The following is an 18210-nucleotide window of genomic DNA, read 5'->3' as shown; positions in this document are numbered from 1 at the left end:
GGCCCGTGCACCACAACTAATGAGCTTACACTCTAGAGCCCACGAGCCGCAACTGCTGAGCCCGTGTGCCACAACTACTGAGGCCTGTGCGCCTAGAGCGTGTGCTCCACGGCGGGGGGCCACCGCAATGAGGGGCCCGCGCACCGCAATGAGGGGCCCGCGCACCGCAACGGGGAGTGCCCCTGCTCGACGCCACTAGAGGGAGCCCGCGTGCAGCAACGGGGACCCAGCGCAGCGAAAGATAGATAGGTAAATTAAAAACAAAACAAAACAAAACTAAAAGTCTCTAAAGAAAATAGAAAAAAGATGAGCAACAGATGATCATTGCTTATTCATAAATGTGCTCTAAATGTCCATGGCAGTTGCCGCTCATCAGCCTCTGTGTGGCCGGCAGCTTCCCCCAAAGCCCCTCGGGTGGTTTCAGAGCAGGGAGATGTCTCCCATGAACAGCTTTCCCCGATTCCCCAGAGGGCTCGTTTCTGGCAGGTTCTTCCAGCACAGAACCACAGCCACTTTTCTGCCATTCCATCAGCCACAGCCGACGAGACCTGGACCTCAGCCCTGGCGGTGGGAAGGGGAACGCTTTTCCTTGAGGGCCCCATCCCAGTCCTGGGGCTCATGAACGCTCCTTACACTTGCTATTCATATATTCTTTAGAGTTCTCTTTACTTCTTTCCAGCCAGTTGCTCATACCCAACTCTGTCATAGTGCCTGATTCTTATATTGCACTTTACCTGTAGTTTGTAGATTCTTACACTGACTGACCCTGTCGTTTCTCTCTCTTGATTGGACCCAGACTGACGCACCGTTCCCCAGCAGCACGTGGGCACCATGTGCCAACAACTGGGTGGATTCATTCAGAGGCCTGAGGTGACATGGTCCTGTCTCCGAAAAGCAAACATAATGCCCGTGTTAAGTGGACAGAGCACAGGGCTGCAGATTAAGAGATTGGTTCCAGACCTGGTTCTGCAGCTAAGTGTGGGGCTGGAGAAGGTGGGGGGATCATCCAATCACTCAGTTTCCTCCTCTGTCTCTGTAGCCTGAAGGTAGTGGGCTGCAGGGCCTTTGTGTTAGGGTAAAACTAAGCTGCTGTGACAAAGTGGCTTAAAGAACACTGACATTTATTCTCTCTCAAATAAGTCCTTCCATGAGGCGTCCAAGGTGGTAGGGCTGCTCTGCCCCACGTGATCACTCAGGGACCTGGCTTCTGTCCATCTTGTTGCTTCATCATCACTTAGGGAACCATCCTCATCTGCGTGTGTGCAGTTCTCGGGATGGTGGAGAGCGTGGAGGAGCAGACTCAGAAGTGTGCTGTCACCTCCATCTGCATCCCAGTGGGGCGCACTTGGTCACATGACCATGCGGACCTGCACAGGAGGTTGGGAAATGGAGCTTCCAATGGAGCGGCCGTGGGTCCAGCCACAACCCGATTACATGGAAGATGGGGGATGACCATCAATGCCCACCTCCTCTGTTCCAGCTGTTCCAGACTCCTCCACGTGTCACCCAGCGACTGACAGTGAAAGAGGGAAAACATCCTGTCCACACGGGAAATCCATGCCTCATCATTCTGTTGCTAATAAAGTCAAGATTTGTAGAGCTTGCAAGAATGTCCTTTATTACTGAAGAGTAAGGAAGTGGCAGGTGTGCCTAACAAAACACTCCTGTGCATCTGCTGGGGAATACTGATTTTTTTCCTCCAATGTAACAAATTAGAACCCAGCTGGTATTTGAGAAGTCTGAGCTAAGGTTTCCTGGATCTGTTTGCCTACGGAGCAATAATGAAGAGTGAAGGAAATGAAGAAAAGGGAAGAAAATGATGAGTTTAAAGAACCCCCGTGTGTCAAGTAAAACGAAGGCTTGGGAATTTTTATTCATTTTACTCTGGTGTAGGATGGTATAGGATTTAGGGAGAGGGAGGATTAAAATGGAGACCTGAAAGTAACTTAACCCATCTATAGCACTTCTCTGTGCCAGGCACTGTTCTAAGACCTTAGAGTGATAATTCATCTAATCCTCACAATAATATTTTGAAATAAGAACTTGTTGCCCATCTTAGAGATGTGGAAATGAGAACAGAGAGAGGAGAAATAACTTGCCCCAAATCACACAGCTAGGAAACAGTGGAACTAGGATTTAAAGTTAGATAATTTGGCTCCAGAGTCCACGCCAGGAACCAGCAAACTTCTTCTGTAAAGCATCAGCTAGTAAATATTTTAAGCCCTGCCAGTCACGCAGTCTCTGTCACAACTACTCAAGTCTGCTGCTGACGAGTGAAGGCTGCCACAGACACGTAGAGACAAATCAGCATGGCCGTGTTCCTATAAGACTTCACCTATGGACACTGTTGAATTTCATGTAATTTTCACATGTCATGAAATATTCTTCTTCTCTAATTTGCTTTCAGCTGTTTATAAATGTAACAACGATTCTTAGCTCAGGCCCTGTTTTGCCCCCCACTGGCCTGTGCAATTGACCTTGACCTACTGAATCTTAACGATGTGAAGCATTTCCTGAGTGCTGGCAGCACCAGGCACTGTGCAAAGGGCTTTCCGTGCCCTGTTCCCTGTTCCAGGAACTTGCTGCCTTCAAGGCAGCAGTGAGGAAGGACCCATTACCGTCTTTCACACTTTATAGCTGAAGACAGCGAAGAGTCCCTAGATAAGGCGGAGGAGGATGTACAGCCAATGAGGACCGGTGTGGAGACCTGATCACGGCACGGCAGGAAGGGCTCGGACTGGCAATCAAGGCACTCACAGGATCTGAAAACAATGGTGAACAGTTCTCTTGATCAGTCTTGTTGGAATGAGAGGAAAGGGAGAGCATACATGCAGAAGAATGGGCGGAAGGGACACGTGCCTAATCGTCTCGATCATCTCCTGTGGGAAGAAGGCACAGCTGAAGGAGGCGGTGGTCCGAAGTGAGCGCTGGAGAACACACGGGCCTTTCGCTGATTGGTCAGATGAAGCTCCTCCTCCCACTGGTACAAGCAGAGGTGTGTGTGCGAGAGGTGGGGCTGGCCGGTCGGGATGGGCCGGCAGAGAGGATTGGCATCAAGCTGGCTTTGTGGCTGCATTTTCTTGGTCCCCATAGCATTTGTTTCCTAGATGGATCAGCGGGGACCAGAGGGGCCCTGAGCCTCCTCCAGGTGCCTGAGTGGCAGCCCCAGAGCATTCTCGAAGCCTCCATGAGCTCCCTTCTGGGCTTTCTGGCTCCCAGGTCCTGGTCCCCCTTCCTTGTTAGTTTCCTAGGGCTGACGTAACACAGTACCACAGTCTGGAGGGCTTAAAACAAATACAAGCAAATGTACAAATACAAACAAAATGTGTTTTCTCACGGTTCTGGAGGCAGGAAGTTCTAATCAAGGTATTTGCAGGGCTCTGCTCCCAAGACTCTAGGAAGGAATCTTTCTTTGTCTCTTCCAGGGTCTGGTGGCTGCGGGCAGTCCTTAGGGTTCACTGGCTTTGCGGCTGCATCACTCCAGCCTCTGCATCCCTCTGCACATGGCCTTCTCCTCTGTGTGTATTAGCGTGTCTCCTTCTGTTCTCATTAGGACAGCAGTCATTGGTCACTCTACTCAAGGATGACCTCATCTTAACTAATCATCTCTGCACAGACCCTATTTCCAAATAAGGTCACATTCAGAGGTTCTGGCTGGACATGCATTTTGGGAGGGGACATTATTCAATTCACTACAGTTCCTTACCCCAATATTGCTGGATTCTCATGTCTAAAAAAAGTATTAGTTGGAGAAAATAAGCATAGTTTTTCCCCTTCTCGCAGGAGTGAGGAAAGATGGTAAAATGACTGTCAATTTTGGAAAGAATACGCAGTGCATTGGAAAGATGTGTGATGATACAATGACGATGTTTTCATATATTAGCTGCCTGCCGTCCTCGCAGAGGCATTAAGAAGATTAATGCCTTGGAAATCTCCTATGTTCCAGTGCTGTATTATTACTGTTATTATTATGATTATCCCACTGGTCCCATTTTTGAGGCGGCTGCTGTAATTATGGTAACCGGTTTGGGTATTTTAGAAAGATATCACGAATGATTAAGCTATGCATTAGTCACTTGGACTGTGCAGTAGCTCTTCCAAGTTCCAGGAGTATAACCGGGTGGTGAGGGAGCTATAATTGTTATTCCCACGTCATCACAGAGAAACGGAGACCCACAGAGTTCAAAGACTTGCCCAAGTCCTTGGCGTGGTCAGCGTTAGACAACTCTGGAGCCCAGCACCCCCGCTGCAATGACTATCCTCTTTCAAATATTTTTACAGGCTTAGAATGGGGGTTCAGGGACTTCCCTGGTGGTCCAGTGGTTAAGACTTCACGCTCCCAATGCAGGGGGCATTGGTCGGGGAACTAAGATCCCGCATGCTGCACGGCGTGGCCAAAAAAATAAATAAATAGAAGAAAATAAACAGGAGAAGTTTTTTTTTTAAAAAAAGGAATTAAAAAAGTATTAGAAAAAGAACGGGGGGTTCATCGCGGCTCACACGCCCCAAATTTTTCAGTGAGTGGCTTATAAACAGCCATTTGGTCCAGTGCGCTTGGCCGAGATGCAAATGCAGGGAGGAGGCTCCAGAATTAACACCTTCTCTCTGGAAGTGGAAAGAGAACAGGCGGGGCGGAGGAGGGCCCTTCATACCTGACTCCCTGGAAGCTTCAGAGAGCAGAGAGTCCACAAAGGCCGGAGAAGCTGGCACTTTTGCTGGAAGGCTGCTTTGGGGACAGCCCTGTGACACTTCCCGGCCACTTCTGTCCGCCTTTCTTGCCTTGTGAATGTTTAAAATTTTTTTTTTTATTGAATGAAAGCTTCTTTAAATTCTACAGTGGTTTACAATTTTCAGATGCCTTGTGAATATTTCCTGGGGGCTGGGTGGACCTCATCCTGAGCTGCTGCCCCACTGTTTCCCCCTGTTGAATGCAGGACATGACTCTGCAGTTTACAGGCTGAGAGCTGTCAACTTTTTAAGAGAGCTCTAGGGAAAAAGAAAAATCCACGCTTGTGCCCGGGAGGTGCTAAAAATAGGAAATTTCTAGCTTCCTGAAGAGCAGATCAATGAATAAATAGGCCATAAACAAATGTGGTTATTTCTGCAGGAAGTTTTCTTTTCTTTCAGTTGTTCCCAGGGGCTACACAAACACAGATTGATAGGTTTGTTTTCATTAATTCAAAAAACATTTCTTGGACCCCATCTATGTGCAGGGTGATGCCGCAGCCGGATTTCTGAGAGTTTGGAGGTTGCCTGAGGCGAATCCTCCTGGGGATGTTAGGAGAGGATGGAGGTCAGGGCCATGCTGAGAACCCCCTCTTCTGTTCCAGAAAATTCCTAAGATCCTCTGGGAGTCGCAGCCTCCAGCGCCCCACTGTGGTTGCTGAATTAATCCACACGTTGGAATTGAGGCTGTGTGTGCCGGGGTGGGCTGGGGGACAGCAGGACTCAACGTGGGACAGTGGTGCAGGCGGTGGGCCTGAGAAAGTCCTCCGTGCCGCATCCTCCAGGCGCACCTGTAAACGCGGTCTTCGTGTTGGGTGTGTCCGTACGGCCCTGCCTCCAAGTGTGGTCCCAGCATTGGCATCCCTGGGAGCTTGCAGAATCTCACGCCCTTGCCCAGACCTCTGGGACCAGAGCTGCATTGTCACAAGCCCCCTGGGGGATTAGAGCCTGAGAGGACTTGCTCTGGAACTCCATAGCTGGGACTGGCAAATCCCCTCTGGCCTCAAACCTCCCTCCACCTTCTGGAGGAGCTGGAGAAACCGTCTTCTTTGCCTCCAGATCTTCTAGTTCTTCCCTCCAACACCACAGCTCTTAGGAAACCCATCGCACGCAGTGCAGGCCTGGGTCTTGTCAGGACTGTGAAGGGCCTGAGATTTTGCCTACTTCCAGGCTCACAAGGCAGTCTGTCAGTTTCATGGAGGCTGCCAGATGCCAGATGCCAGATGACACAAGATTCCTGGGTTGGGGACAGAGGGCTTTATTACTCGTAGCATAGCAAGGAGCACGAGATTGTAAAATATAGTGTATTAATAGAATATCTGAGACAGAGCAAGGCCCACAGATTGGGAAACCACGGCCACTGAAAAGACAGTTTGTTACTCACAGTTCCCAAGAGGAGGGGGCACACACCACACCTTGGGGGCCACACGGGGAGGCACCAGGGTTGATCGGGGCAGAGGGAGCGAGGGGAACATGGGCAGAAGCCTTTGCTCCACAGGAAGGAACGAGTGAGGCAGGGTAGCAGCTTGGGATTCGCTGGTTTGAATAACTTCCATGGGCTCTGGGTGTAGGGGTGACCCTAGTGGTCTGGTACCTGGCCCTGGGTGATTAGGGCAGGGGACAGTGGCCTGGTGCGCGAGGGCCCCATAAAAGAGGCGGTCAGGGTGTGGATTCTGGATTGGTTGGTTTGTATTGAAAACCACACTCACAGGACAGTCACCACATGTAGGTACTGGCTCTGCCTGGGAGGGCACAGCACCTCCGGGGTCAGGAAGGCCCCAGATGTCAAAGCATCAGAATCCTGAAAATATAAGACACGGTTAATACAAGCTTAGTGTTGGCACTGGTTCTTCGTGGGTCCCACAGGGGCGACACGGAGGGCTCAGGGGGGTGCTGCCATGCGGTGGGTCTGCACCACAGCTGGGGGCCCTGTGCTCAGGGAACGTGCATGTTTTATAATCGGCAGTAAAGAAACACACCCAGCCTGCGCCCCAGGGGTGACGTTATTTTACTGGACAATAACCAAGCCACCCTTCCCTCTGCAGGGAGACGCCTCCTCCCCCTCCCCCTCCCCTCCCCCTCCCCCTCCCCCTCCTCCAAGGCCGTTGGCTGTACAAACATCCTTGATAGATGGCCTGCAACGAAAAAGCAGTCCATGCCTCTGCTCACAGGATGCAGGTACGTGAGAAATACCCCCGACCAATCAGCTTATGCTCTCACCCTCCTTCAGTTCATTTCTTGTCAAGAAATACCCACTGAGCGCCTGCGGTATGCGGTGCACTTTCTTACCGTTGCAAACACCGCTGTTAACAGGACAGATGAGGTCTCTGCTCTCAGGGGTTTACGTGAAGGAAGTGAAGGAAGGTGAGGAGGGAAACAAGTGAACCGGAGACACAGCGCATTCGGAGAGTGATGTGTGCTGTGAAGGAAACGTGACAGGTGATGTGATGGAGTGGTAGGGGGTACAGTCTAGATTGGGTGGTGGGGAAGGCCTTGCTGGGGACCGCGAGCTTTCCTGAAGTCCAGTGATCCTCAGAGAGTGGTCCCTGGACCCGCAGCGTCGGCATCACCTGGAAATACTCTCAAAAGGTAGATTCCTGGGCTGCCCCAGACCTACTGAATCAGAGGCTCTGGGGGTGAGGCCAGCGCTCTGTGTTTACAGGCCCCCAGGGATTCTGGTCCGCACTCAAGTTGAGAACCACTGGTATAAACCTTTCTCCACACGGTGGCCTGGTGATGGTTTAAAGGCCTCGTTAAGCCCGCGGCCAGGCCTGACCCGCTCTGGCTCCTGCCCACCCTTCAGGCCTCTTTCCTGCTGGGCTGGCCCTTCCTGTGCTCCAGGAAGCATGCCTCGGCCTCTGCCGTCACTCTGCCCCCAGGGATGCTCCCTGTCTGCAGCCAGACCTCTCCGACCCTTTGGGCTTCAGCTCAAATGTCTCTCCCAGAGAGGCCCACCCCGACCCCATCTACCTTGGACCCCACCGCCCCCCAGGCACTGTCCGCATCACTGTCCTGCCTGTTCCCTGTGCATCAGCTGACAGGCTTCACGCTTGCCTTGTTTACTTCCCAAGTACTGTCTTATTGGCCATCTCCGACAGGGTGTGTCAGATGTCTCCAGCACGGAAGTCAGCCCCGGAGATTTGATACAGGAACAAATGAATGATGTTTCATCCTCCCTGTGATGCCCACATCCTTCACCCGTGAGCAATTCAGACGCTCTGAGTCCCCAGGTGAACACAATGAACGTGGGTGAGTTGAGGGCCGAGTACCAACCCCTGCTCTCTGGGGCAGGAGGACCAAATCCTGCCCACCATCTGCTGTTATGAATAAAGTTTTATTGACACACAGTCACAGCCACTCATTCACATCGTCCTCTGGCGGCTTTCCTGCAGTGGCTGTGACAGAAATGGTATGGTTCCGGCAGACAAAAATATGTGCTATCTTTACAGAAAAAGTTTGCTGTCCCCTGTCCTGGGCCTTGGAGTCCTCTAGGGAAGCGAGGGTAGGGATGGAAGACCAGGGATACCCACTTCCTCCCTGAGGGGGGACTACGTCACTTCCGCCGCATTCCACAGGCCCCACCCCTCCGCAAGGGTTGCTGGGAAATGCAGCCCCTGGCCCGAAAGCTCCGTCTGGCAGCGTCCCTGCTCCGCGGACGAGGAAGTGTATTTGGAGCCACGCCTCTTCATCACGCTTCTGGTCCCTCCTTCCGAGACGAAAGGAACCGTCCCTCCGTTCTGAGCCCTCAGAGTAGACCTCACCCCGGCAGAGCCAGCTGGGTGGGTTTCAAGCGCATCCAGCGCCCCCTCGGTCTTTAGAGATGCGGAAGCAGAGAGTCAGAGCACGGAGGGGGGTCCCCGAGGCCCTCCGGGAGCGCGGGTCGGAGGGCGCTGGGGGAGGCGAACAGAAACGCCAGTGATGAAAGTTGTGTTATTCATCCTTGTGGTAAACTGACACAAAACTGACATTTTGCTCAACGTTGGCACAGTTCCGGAAAGACTTGGTTGCCAAAAATGTTTCGTCTGCTCATTCAGCAGTTCCTGGGCTCTGCCTGGGGGAGATGGGGCCTCCCTTTCCTCCAGAAATCTGGGCTTCACCGGAAGCGCAGGGGCATGGGTGGCTGGACTGTCCAGCTTGCTGTGGTTCTGGCCGGGGACCCGCCAGGGCCACGCGGCATCCGGACCCCTCCTGTGCTCGACAGCCTCCCGTGGAAACAAGCACTGCTTACAATCGTCGGCTCTTCTGCACCGAAGAAGGCTTAAGAGCTCTTCCAGTGAGCTTCCCGTTACCCCTGAAGTCAGTCGAAGCTTTGTCTTTCAACGTCTCCTTGATTGCTTTTGCCAGTAATTCTGTAAATTGCACATTTGCTATGTGTAGGGTTTTTTTTTTTTTTTTTCCTTTTGTAAGATTCGAAACTGATGCGTCACCTTTTCTTTAGTAAGATATTTAAAAAAAAGTTCTAGAATTCCCTGCCCACGGAGGTCAGCCTGGCATGGTAGTCAAGAGCACAGGTTTTAGAAGGTTAGAGCTAGATGTGAATCCAGGCTCTTGGCGAGAATTCACGGTTTAATTCTCTGAATGCTGTTCCTATGTCTACAAAACAGAGAAATAGGAATACCTGCTACAGGGTTGTTGTGAGGACTGACTAGATAATGGGGGCTCCGCAGAACCTGCCACCCAGCAGCGGCCAGTGAAGAGTGGCTGTGGTTCCCCGCCCCCATCGTCATGTCCTCCTCCCAGGCGCTGGTCTCCTGGCTCCACGACTGGGCAGCCCTGACTTCCTGGGGTTGTCTGTTACTTAAGCCCCTGCCCAGGGGGACCATCCTCTCATGTCCCTGCATATCCAAACGCTCAGTTCCCTGTGGGTTCTGTGAAATGCCGCCTTCCCTGGATCCTGGTGAGAGGTCCCTGCCAGCTCCTCAGGGCACCCAGAGACCAGTTTGTTCTCAGTGCAGGCTGCCCCATGCGGACCTGGAGCTTGGGGTGCAGGACTCACCATGCGGGCATCCCCGGAGCTCGAGGCACACAGAAGAAGTGGGTGCCCCTCACACCTGTGAAGATGGCCACTGTGAAAAAAGCAGAAAATAAGTGATGACAAGGGTGTAGAGAAATTGGAACCCTTGGGCACTATTGGTGGGAATGTAAAATGGTGCAACCACTGTGGAAAACAGTTTTGTTGTTTCTCAAAAAAACAAACATAGAATTACTATATGATCCAGCAGTCCCATATCTGGGTATATACCCAGAAGTACAGAAAGCAGGATCTCAAAGAGATCTTTATACACCCACGTTCTTTGCAGCGTTATTCACAACAGCCAGCAGGTGGAAGCAACCCAAGTGTCCATCAGTGGATGAATGGTTAAACAAAATGTGGTCTCTCCATACAATGGAATGTCAGCCTTAAAAAAAAAAAAGGACATTTTGACACAGGGTACAACATGGATGAACCTTGAGGACATTATACTAAGTGAAATAAGCCAGTCACAAAAGGGCAAATGAGATATGGTTCCACTTACATAAGGCCCCCTAGAGGAGTTCTTAGAAACAGAAGGTAGAATGTGGTTGCCAGGGGTTGGGCGGGGTTGGGGGGATGGGAAGTTATTGTTTAATGGGTATAGAATTTCGGTTTGGGATGATGAAAAAAAATTTCGGTTTTGGATAGTGGTGATGGCTGTAAAGCAGTGTGAATAGACTTAATGCTACTGCAGAAACTGGTTAAAATGGTTAAAATGGTAAATTTTATGTGTATTTTACCACAATTAAAAATCAAAACAAAACAAAACCCCTAAAAGGCAGACCTTTTCAAAAGCTTCTTTTCTTTACTATAAACAGTTACTCTTTCTGCTGTATTAAAGACCCGCTTCAAAGGGGAAAAAAAAAAAGCAGCAGGTGTCACTTCCTGGACCTTTGGATAACATCAGTATTATGTACACTTCTTTCCCATAAATTCTGGGAATTTTAAAGTAGTTTATAGGAGCCCTTGGAATAGAAGATCAGATTTTTGAGGCACAGTGACCCTGGACCTTACCGACTTGACTGCCGGGGCCCTCGGGGCATGAAGACAAAGGCTGGGGACGGTGGGACCAGGTTCCTGGGGGCACAGGAAGGAAAGGCGCATTGTAGTGGTTTGAATTGTTTCCCCTCAGAATTCAGGTTCACCTGGAAGCTGTGAATGTGACATTATTTGGAAATAGGGTCTTTGCAGATATAATTAGTGAAGGATCTGGATTTGAAATCATGTTCCTATAAGAAGAGGAGAGAACACAGAGAGACACACAGGGGAGAAGGTGATGTGAAGACAGACACAGAGATTGGAGTGATGCAGCCACAAGCCAAGGAACGCCTGGAGCCACCAGGAAGAGGCAGGAAGGATTCTCCCTGGAGCCTTCAGAGGGAGTGTGGCCCTGCCAACACTTGGATTTTGCACTTCTAGCCTCCAGAACTGTGAGAGAATAGATTCCTGCTGTTTTAAGCCACCGGTCTGTGGCAATTTGCTACAGCAGCCCTAGGAGGCTAACACAGACATGCAGGCAGGCTGGGATCCTGGGGGAATAGGAAGGAATGAAGAGGGGAAGGGATGTAGTTAGGGTCTCCTTGTTAGGAAATTCCAGCCTAACCCGTTGTGCAAAAACAAGAATTTATTGGTTCCTGTACTTGAAACAACCAGCAGGTGTCAGCTTCAGAAGCGGCTGGATCGGATCATTCAGAAAAAGTCACCTAGAACCTTCCTTTCTCCATCTCTTGACTTGGCTGGAGATTTTGGCAAGCTCAGGGGACCTGCCCATCCAGGCTGATCACAGCAGCGGGGAGGTGGGCCTTCTGAGTGCCCAGGCCTGGGTCCCACTCAACCCTTGGACCCACACAGGGACAGGGGGCCTCCCCAAGGAAATTGGGTTGCAGACAGGGATACAGACAGGCAAAAATAACAGAAACATGCGACCCAGAGGTCCTCTGCATCTCTGCCGCTACGTCCCTCCTGATGGCAGCTCTGTCATGCACGAGTGACAGCGCAGAGTGTGGTGTTGAGTGCTCAGTGTGGCGGGATTCAGCTGAATGATCCAGCTGTGAAGAAGCAACATTCTAGATGTGCTGTCTGTTGCTGAATTCGGGGGTCCACCAGGGAAGGCCCCCTCCCTGCCTGATGCCCTGATTCTGGGGTCCAGGGCTGTCCACTCAGATGACAATTTAATGATCTGCCTTGGCCTCTCAGAGAGTAAATCCAGATGGTCGGCACTGACTACTCAAATGTTAAATTTACTAAGTGACTCTGGCTTGGGGGATACAATCATCGGAGAGGAAAGTTATTGTGCAGAAGAAAATGCATCTTTTCACTTTTCAAGGGATCTTCCTCTGGGGCCGGGAGAGCATCCTGGAGCCAGTGCCGATGGCTTCGGACATCGCGGCTGCCACAGGTCTTAGGCCTGCTGAGCCCAGGAGATAAACCGAGGATTATCTCTGGAGGATAAGGACTTCGGTGCCCTGGGTCACCTGGCCGGAAGTAGGCTCTAAATTGGGGGTGGTGAGGGGGGATGGAATGAAGCAAACAGAATGGAGTCAGAGGGGTACTTTTTTCTATTTAGGGGACATCTCAGCAGATCTCAGCTGCTGGACAGCCAGCCCCAAGCATTTCCCATGTCAGGGGCGGGTGTCAGTGGTACCCAGTAACCCCTCTGCTGAGAGACAGGGAACAGGGGGTGAAGAAATGACAGGAGAAGATGAGGAGAAGGTGAGAGAAAGGAAGAGGAAGTGGATGGGGAGAAGATGTAAATAATACAATTTAATCCTCTGAGATGCTTCCTGGAGGCCAGACACCATCCTAAATGCTTCATGGGCACCAGGGTATAGGAGCTCCTGACAGGCCCATGATGTAGGAGCCATGATTTCCCCCTTTTTACAGATGCGGAGTCTGCAGCACACAGGGAGTTTGTGGCCTTTCTGACTGTACGGTTGTCCCCCCTTATCCACCGGGGTAAGTTCCAAGACCCCCAGTGGATGCCTGAAACTGTAGACAATCCCAAATCCTATAGGTACTAAGTGTTTTCCTATACATATGTATCTATGATAGAGTTTAATTTGTAAATTAGGCACAGTAAGAGATTAACAACAACTAATAATAAAATAGAACAATTAAAATAATATGCTATAGTGAAAGTTATGTGAATATTGTTTTTCTTTCTCACCCTCTCTCTCAAAATACCATATCATACAGATTTAATGCTTTTTCCATATTAACTAAGCATTTATGATGCACCGTGGCAGTAACTTTTGTAGCTTGAGATTCCACAGCAAAACTAGCAGGAATTTTTTTTTTTTTTCCTTCACAATTTCACAGATGGAAGATAGGCTCTTATCATAGATCTCAGCAACCTCAGCATACGATATTTTTTCTTTCCTAATTAAGTCAAGATCTTTCACCTTTTCACTTAAAGGAAGCAGCTTATGGCGTCTCTTTGGCATATCCAAATGGCAGCATCTCTACCCTTGTACTCTGGGGCCATTATGAAGTAAAATAAGGGCTACTTTGAACACAAGCACTGCGATACCACGACAGTTGATCTGATAACTGAGACGGCTACTAAGTGACTGACAGGCGGGACACAATGGACAAAGGGGCACTTCATGTTCCGGGCAGGACAAAGTGGGATGGCTCGAGATTTCAACATGCTACTCAGATTGGCTCACAGTTTAAAACTTATGAATTGATTATTTCTGGAATTTTCCATTTAATGTTTCTGGGCTGTGGTTGACCACAGGTAACTGAAACTATGAAAAGTGAAACCTCGGATAAGGGGGAACTAACTCAGTTTATGAACATTCACTGACACAGAGTTCAAAAGCCACATGGAGTGGAGTGGAGTTTGGATGTCTGTCCACAGTATTTGCTAAGCATGTTCTATGATTCTGGAATCCACTTATCCCAGGGCTGCAAGGCCGAGTGTACCTCTAGGATGCTCACAGCCTAACGAGGGGAAACGCAGATGCAAATTATTGCAGTGCAATGCGATGCTGCTGTTGTCCAGGTGCAGACACGGAAATATTGGGAGGAAGCAAAGGGCCTGGAATTTCCCTGCAGGCACCCACACCTTTGAAGAGGTCCAAGTGCAGGGGCTGAGTATCTATGGGAGTGAGTGACGGACCCGGATTAGACTGGGAGGGTCTCTCCATGCCAACGTGAGGTGTGCGACCCTGTCCCCTGGCATGGCAGCCATGGAAAGCTTTCAGGATGCGAAGGCGCTAGTTAGGACTTTTCAGTTGCAAAGGACGGAAACCAAATTCAAACTAGTTTAGGTGGGAAAAGGAACGTGGTAGAAGGACTTGGGGGAAGTGGCTCTAATGTCCTCAGGACTAGAAGGGGGCTTCGGCGTGGAGCCAGGAATCCCTCTTCGGTTCGACTCTGATCTAGGCTTCTCTGTGCCTGGCGCAATTCCTTCCACTGCAGATGGGCATTCTCCATGTGGCAGGGAACCTCTGTAGGGCAGGGCACCACGAGGCAGGTGTATCCGTGTGGTTGGGTGCCATGCGACAGGTACAGTCAGCCCTCTGTATACATGGGTTCTGCATCCACGGATTCAACCAACCTTGGAGCAAAAACATTTTTTTATTATTTTTTAATTAATTAATTAATTTGGTTTTGGCCATGCTGTGCAGCTAGCGGGATCTCAGTTCTCCGAACAGGGATTGAACCCGGGCCCCCAGCAGTGAAAGCACCGAGTCCTAACCACTGGATTGCCAGGGAATTCCCCAGAAATATTTTTTAAAAATTCCAGAAAGTTCCAAAAAGCAAAACTTGAATTTGCTGTGCACTGGCAACTATTTATCAATTCATAGCATGTACATTGTATTAAGTGTTATAAGTAATCTAGAGGGGATTTAAAGTATAAAGGAGGATGTGTGTGGGTTACATGCAAATAGTACATCATTTTATACGAAGGACTTGAGCAGCCCCGGTGAGTCCTGGAACCAGTCCCCTGCGGATACTGAGGGATGACTGTACCTTCACGTGGCAGGCAGCTGTAAGGGAGTATCCTGGTGCAGTCGTACTCACTGACATCATTCCAGTTTAGAAATCCCTCAAGAACAGAGAGAGACTGTTTCCCAGCTTCAGTATGAAAAGCCCCTGGGAAGAACTCTGGTCTAGTTTCAATCACATGACCAACATTGGACCAATCTTTGTGGCCAGAGGCACAGAGTACTTTACGGAGGGAGATGTGAGTCATGTGATTACCATGTAACTTGGGTCATGTGACACGTGAAGGGAGGGAAATGAGCCTGCCATGATTGGCCGCCCTCTCCCACAGGAGGAGACCTTTGCTGAAGGAAAGGGAGAAGGTGCTGGCGGACAGACGACAGATGTTCTCGGCAGGCAGGGCCTGAATCGGATTGGTTTTAGGGATTACCGGGCAGGTGGCCATGGGGCTGCTGCTCTGAGAGCCTGGATGTGGGCTGTCAGGAGAAACGTCTTTCAGCTTGGTTAAACACAAGAGCACCTGCCCCACTTCTTTATAAGAATAACAACCCAAGCCAAGCTGTAGGATGTTATTTGAAATTCAACATAGATTAAGTCTCAGGAAGATAAATAAACCAAGTGCCCACTGCTTTGCTTCCAAACCACTCCCCTTCCCTAGGGAGCCAGGTGGCCACACTGTCCTGCTAGGAAGGAAAAGGCAGCAACTTGAATGGGGCGAGCTTTTGTGTTGGTGAGAAGGGCCCATCCCAGAGGTGTTTAGACCCGTGCTTCTCTCACTGTAATGGGCCCGGGAATCCCCTGGGGATCACGTTAGAATGCAGATTCTGATCCAGGAGGTCTGGGGCAGGGCCCGAGATCCTGCTCCTCCAACGAGCTCCCAGGAGACGGTGATGCTCTGGCTCCCACACCCCGCTTAGAGCCGTGAGGACCCAGAGCGTAGACTCTTCGGGACAGGATGAGTATTGGATGAAGCTGTGAGCGGGCTGCCATGGAAACCACCAAGTCGGCCAGCTGGTGGTTCATCTCAGACAGGCAGAGTTGAGGTGCTGCAGCCATGCGGATGGACTGACCTTCTCTGCCTGCACCCGTCTGGGCTCCCTGGGCCACTCAGACCCGCTCCTGGACAGATGGAGAACTTGGGAGAGCCAGCGGGAAAGGAAGAGTAGAGCCTCGGGGGGAACCCCTGTCCAGCCACAAGTCAGGACACCCCAGAGCCTCTTCCCAACAGCATGAAGGTGAGCCTTGGCTCGGAAGAGACGGTGGTGGAGAGGAGGGAGGGCTTTACCAGCTCCAGGGAGGCTGTGTTCATTTCCCACGGCTGCTGCACCAAGTACCACAAACTGGGTGGCTCATGACGACAGATACATGTTCTCTCACTGTTCTGGAGGCCAGAAATCTGAAATAAAGAGATCGGTCCGAGGGCCGATCTCTCTCCAGAGGCTCTGGGTGAGAGCCTGTCCTTGCCTGCTCCAGCTTCAGGTGGCCCCCTGCTTCCTGTTGGCCTGGCCCTCTGCCACCTGCCATCTGCCATGGCCAGGCCCCCAGGTGGTGAACCTCTTTCATCCTTGACACTCACAACACCCTTCCTGTCCTGTGTCTGAAAATGGGTGACCACTGTTGGAAACGGGGTGAAGGCAGGCATTAGACAAAGGGAACTTGATGACTAGGAACCTGCTTTTTGACAGAACCACTATTTTTTTGTGTGAAGCTTTTGATTGTATTATTTGATTTTATTATTTTATTTTATGGAGGTATAGTTGATTTACAATATTATATGTTTCAGGTGTACAACATAGTGATTCACAATTTTTAAAAGTTATACTCCATTTACAGTTATTATAAAATATTGGCTATATTCCCAGTGCTGTGCAATATATACAGCATACAATATAACACAATATCCTTATAGCTTATTTATTTGATACATTATAGTTTGTATCTCTTAATCCCCTACCCCTATCTTGCCCTCCCCCAGTGGTAACCACTAGTTTGTTCTCTATATATGTGAGTCTGCTTCTTTTTGTTATATTCATTAGTTTGTTGTATTTTGTAGATTCCACATGTAAGTGATATCATACAGTGTTTGTCTTTCTCTGTATGTTTTATGTCACTAAGCATAATACCCCCCCAAGTCCATCCATGTTGTTGCAAATGGTGAAATTTCCTTTTTTCATGGCTGAGTAATATTCCATTGCATATCTATATACCACATCTTCTTTATCCATTCATCTATTGGTGAACACATAGGTTGCTTCCATATCTTGGACATTGTAAATAATGCTGCTATGACTATTGGGGTGAACATATCTTTTCAAATTAGTGTTTTTGTTTTCTTCAGATAAATACCTGGGAGTGAAATTGCTGGGTCATATGGTAGCTCTGTTTTTAGTCTTCTGAGCACCTTCCATACTGTTCTCCACACTGGCTGCACCAGTTACTTTCCCACCAACAGTGTAGGCGTGTTTCCTTTCTCTACATCCTCACCAGCATTTGTTATCTGTGGTCTTTTTGATGATGGCCATTCTGAGAGGTGTGAGATAATGTCCCATTGTGGTTTTGATTTGCATTCCCCTGATGATTAGCAATGCTGAACATCTTTCCATGTGCCTGTTGGCCATCTGTGTGTATTCTTTGGAAGAATATCTATTTAGTTCTTCTGCCCATCCTTTAGTCAGGTTGGGTGTTTTTCTTTTTATGTTGAATTGTAAGAGCTATTTATATATTGTGGATTTTAACCACTTATGGGTCATTTCATTCGCAAGTATTTTCTCCCATTCAGTAGGTCTGACAGAAGCACTTTTGAGCAGCTCCAAGCTTTCCCCCGTGCTGCTGTCCTTGCTTAAACCCGTGTTGGGACTGTTGTAAGGTGCTGTCTTAAAACCATGTGGCAATGCGCACCAAGAAGCCAGGAATGTCACGTTGTGGCCACAGTGTGGATTTACCTCCTAAAATGGAACTGAGTTTGGTCACCACCTCAATCACCTGACTTGGTTCTGATTGACTTTTGGCTGTTTCCAAAAATCAACTCCAGACTGGGAAGGTGAAGGCTTTCCTTTAAGAAGACATGTAGACAGCGGTCACATTCCTCTGACCACTCACCTCAGGGCTACCGCTTCTGACTTATCAGCTTTGTCCTGCAGCGGTCTGTGGCTTAGAAATAGAGGAAATTGCATTTCCTTTTGGTTAATGCCTTTCTCTTATTTTATGGTCTCACCACGAGGCTGAAAGTAGCCCATCCTGAGAGAGGCAAAGGAAGTTTTATCCCCGGGCATGGGCTAAATTCCTGGTTATTCTTCCAGCAGGAATGATCCAAAATTTCCCACCGAGCTTCCCCTCCGCTGTGTTTCTTGAGTCGCCACACCTGCAGGCGCCCAGTTATAGATCTTTTTCATCAAAGAGCCAGTGAAAAATGCACCTTGTTTCTGTCCTATTTTTGTATTTTACTAATCCCTACTTCTGCTCTCTTCTTTCTCCACTGTTGGGTTTTGTTTGGTTTTGTACCTGAATTAAATGTAAGA

Source organism: Balaenoptera physalus (assembly GCF_965194825.1).
Source record: "Balaenoptera physalus genome assembly, chromosome: 3".
Lineage (NCBI taxonomy): Eukaryota > Metazoa > Chordata > Mammalia > Artiodactyla > Balaenopteridae > Balaenoptera > Balaenoptera physalus.
The sequence above is the reverse complement of the archived record's forward strand: the minus strand, read 5'-3'. Positions refer to the sequence as shown.